This window comes from Chelonoidis abingdonii, chromosome 11 (genome assembly GCF_003597395.2).
Source record: "Chelonoidis abingdonii isolate Lonesome George chromosome 11, CheloAbing_2.0, whole genome shotgun sequence".
Taxonomy (NCBI): domain Eukaryota; kingdom Metazoa; phylum Chordata; order Testudines; family Testudinidae; genus Chelonoidis; species Chelonoidis abingdonii.
In genome coordinates this window covers 16372507-16376942 of record NC_133779.1, presented here as the reverse complement: position 1 = coordinate 16376942, position 4436 = coordinate 16372507, and positions in this window count along the sequence as shown.

The following is a 4436-nucleotide window of genomic DNA, read 5'->3' as shown; positions in this document are numbered from 1 at the left end:
GGGGCAGTGAGGGAGCCCAGAAGGGGGTGCTCTCCCCTGGCTGTCAGGCCTGACCCTGATGCCTCTGGGAGACACTGGGGGGCTCTCCCAAACCTGAAGTCCCCCCCAACTGTACTAATGCCCCTCACTCCCGACCCGCAGCCCCTGCTAGCCCAGCCCTGGGCTCCCCCAGAGCTCTGCCAGGGCCCCTCACTCCCGACCCGCAGCCCCTGCTAGCCCAGCCCTGGGCTCCCCCTAGCCCTGCTGGTGCCCCTCACTCCCGACCTGCCACCCCCCCCGGCTTCCCACCCAGTACCATACATCACAGCTCCACTGGCCCGGTGCTCTTGCCTGGCTCTGGAACAGCCCCGGGGGGGATGCCTGCCATGCAGTAGCCCCCCCCCCCTTAGGGTCACACTCTCACTGGGGTGCACCCCTCCGCTTCCCCGCCTCCTGGGGCCGGACCTTGGAGCCTGCAGCCCCCACCCCCCTGCAGCGAGTCCCCCTGGATGGGACCCCTGGGGGAGATGCACGTCCTGTGGGAGTGATGCTCCCCCCCATCTGAGCCGTCAGTGACTCTCGGCCGGCGGTGGGACATGGGTCCCCGGTTGTTAACTGCTCGGCCCAGCTGTCTGGCCCATCCGAGCGGCCAGTGAGACTGCAGACAATCAACAACCCCCTTCCACCACCTGGTTAAACGTGCAGCACGGAGGGTTGGGGGGGGGAACTGAGGCACGCACGATTTTCATCCAAAATATTGTGAATCCCGCCCCCCCGCCTTTGTCACACCAGATAATCAGTCTCTAGATTGCCAAAGAGCCCAGTCCCGGCCTCTCCCAGCAGGGGGTGCTGTGGGGAGCGGTGGGGGCAGGGAAGCCCCCAGCTACTCCATGGAGTTGCCCCCTGATAGAGGAGTGACCCTGCTGGGACAAATCTGATGCTGCCCTGTACCCTAACAGCTATCGAGGATTGGCACCACTCTCTGTATCGGTGCTTCCAGAGTCGGGGAGAGAACCCAGAAGTCCTGGCTTCCAGGCCCAGCTACTCCTGCTCTAACCACTAGACCCCACCCCCCTCCCAGAGCCAGGAAGAGAACTCAGGAGTCCACCCCCCCGCGCTCTAACCACTAAACCCCCTCCCCTCCCAGGGCCAGGAAGAGAACCCAGGAGTCCTGGCTGCCCCTTGCTCAGCTGAGAGGCAAATTCAGACACCACCCACTAAACACTGTCACCGCTCCTGCTCCGGTTACCTGAATTTACTAAATTCATGACTTTCCAGTCAGATCCGGGTGCTCCCAGCCATGTGGGAGAGGCAGGAGAGATTCCCCTGGCTGGCGCTAGGGGGCGCCACCCTCTGTCTCAGACCCTCACACTCACACAACCCCCTGCACCCCCACGCCCCTTCTCCCCACCTGTGAGTAGAGGCATCGCCCCACTGCAGTGTCCCATCTCCCTCACCCTTGCTGGCCCCAAAGCCACTGTCAGAGCTGGGGAGAGAACCCAGGAGTCCTGCCAGCAGATCCAATGGTTCTCCGTTCATTCCCACCAGCAGGGGGCGTCAGGGAGGGTGGAGCTACCCCAGTTCCTTCCCTCACCCCCTGGTGGGGGCACCGGGGTGCAGGGTTAGGGTGTCCAGAGCAGAGGGGTCAAAGGTGAGGATGGAGGCGGGGATGAGGGTGGTCAGGCCTGGGGTCTCGCATGCTCCCAGTTGGCCACTATGTTCTCATACCTGATGGGGCCGCCCCCCTGGATCCCCGGCAGCAGACACCAGTGCAGGAACACGTCCTGGGACTGCGGCAGAGACACGGCGTCAAAATAGGGGAGTCCCATCTTGCCTCCCCCCCTTTCGCCCTCACGGCTTCTCTTACCTCCTCCGATTACCCGGTGGCACTTTAGCAACCCAGTATCCAGGCTTGTGATTAACGACAGTGGCTAATTAGCACCTATTGCAAACCATTAATATATTTCCTTGACTCACATTTAACCATTAATTATGGATATGTGAGTAATTAACAGGAGCAACCAGTGATCATTAGCAGGTGACTGTTAATTACATTCATAGAACTAAGCAATTAGCAATGATTAGAAACTAGCTATGGATAATATTTAATAATTATTGATAACAGCACATTGGGGCCAGATCAGGGCTGGTGCCCCCTGGAGGGGAAAGGCCCCATTCCCTCCCCCCCTGAGCCCGCCAGTCCCTGCCCTGGGGCCAGGTGGGAGCCAGCGGACCCACTAGAAGGGACAGGCCCCCACCACCCCATTCCCTGCCCCCCCTGAGCCCGCCATGTCCCTGCCCTAAGGGGCCAGGTTGGGGAGCCGGCGACCACTAGAGGGACAGGCCCAGGCCCCATTCCCTCCCCCACCCGAAGCCAGCCCAGTCCCTGCCCTGGGGCCGATGGGAGCCAGTGGCCCCCTAGAGGGGACAGGGCCCATTCCCTCCCCCCACCCCGAGCCAGCCAAGTCCCCTGCCCTGGGGCCGGGAATGGGAGCCAGTGCCCCCTAGAGGGGAACAGGCCCTACGCTCCATTCCCTTGTCCGCCTGAGCCAGCCTGTTCCCTGCCCTGGGGCCAGGTGGGATCCGCGCGCCCCTAAGAGGGAAATGTCATTCTGTCCCGCCAAGAGCCCCGCTGATTGGAGATGGGGCATTTTTTTTTGTTGGAGGCTGGAAGATGCCAGCAGGGTCTCTCCTGAGTGGGCTCTCGCACTGCTCCTGGGAGAGAGAGCCTGGCTTGCCGCCCAGACGGCACGATGCCGTAGCTGCAAGTTCGTGTGGCGCGGGGGACCCAGAAATCTTCACCCAGCCCAGAGTTGTTGGTGGGGGGGGTTTGGGGTCAGGGAGCTGTTCGAGTGAGCCTGGAGGGTGAGGTTTCGTCACTGGGGCAGGCACCAGCAGAAGGCAGACAGAGAGAGCATGAGACCCCCTCAGACTGGGGGGGAAACCCAGGCCAATCCTTGGCTTCCCAGCCCACCACCCCCACTGCTCTAACCAACTAGGACACACAGCCCCTCCCAGAGCGGGGAAAGAACCCAGGAGTCCTTGGCTTCCCAGAACCCCCAATCCCATCACGCGTATCACCACCTATTCTGTTACAGTTTGGTGCTGGCATCATGAGAAACACATTTTAATTCTCACCATTCAACAGCTGGCCGGCTAAGCCAAAATATTATTTCCCATAACAGCAGCATCCAGAGACCTTGACTGAGATTAGGTTCCTCTCCCTCATATCATCAGGCCAGTCATCTGGCACTCCTGCACCCCCCATCCTCAAGTGTAGCTCAGGGCCTCACACTCTTGGGGTGGGGCAGGTGGATGCTTTATATGGCGACCGCTCACCCAGTGCCAGTAAGACACATACCTCTCTGGGATGGGGACATTGGGGGCTGGTTTATATGAGGGACCCCTTCCCTGGTGCTGGGACTGCGGCTGCCTCTGGGGTGGGGACACTAGCGGACATAGCCAGCACGCCTGGAATCAGCCGCGACACGTAAGGTCCCTTTGTTCTCAGAAAGGTTCTTTTGATTTCATTTCCCCACCCGGGAATTTATCAGTTGTTGTTCATCACCAACAACAACAAAACTGGCAGTGAAAATCAACGCAAAAAAAAAAAAAGCAGAGAGATGAATTAACTTTGACTACTGCTGGATAATGAAAGACGGTTGTCGAAGGGAAGCACCCAGCAGATTAATGCCTTCGGAATTCTGGTCCTCAGTGCGGTTTGCCTGCGGAGCTCAACCAGCACCCAGAAACACAACAAGTCCTTGCTCGATCTCTGCTCCCCAGTGAAACTTTTCATCCGGGAATAAACAAAGGGTAGCCGAATTAAATGTAAATTCTCAGAATGGAGAGGGGGCACATTGGAAAAAAATAACCCCAACTATACATACAATATGATGGGGCTAATTTAGCTACAACGAGTCAGGAAAAAGATCTTGGAGTCATCGTGGATAGTTCTCTGAAGATGTCCACGCAGTGTGCAGAGGCGGTCAAAAAAGCAAACAGGATGTTAGGAATCATTAAAAAGGGGATAGAGAATAAGACTGAGAATATATTATTGCCCTTATATAAATCCATGGTACGCCCACATCTCGAATACTGTGTACAGATGTGGTCTCCTCACCTCAAAAAAGATATTCTAGCACTAGAAAAGGTTCAGAAAAGGGCAACTAAAATGATTAGGGGTTGGAGAGGGTCCCATATGAGGAAAGATTAAATTGATCATTGCCTGTTAGGTTCACTCTCTCTGGGGCACCTGGCATTGGCCACTGTCAGTAGACAGATACTGGGCTAGATGGACCTTTGGTCTGACCCGGTACGGCCGTTCTTATGTTCTTATGAGCGTTTACTGGTGCAGATTTATACATGTGCAGGGCGGGCGGGCGCCTCATCGGTACGTTCAGCAGCCTGGCGTGCGCTCCCAGGTGCGTATGGGGCGGTATCTTCTCTAGGCTCAG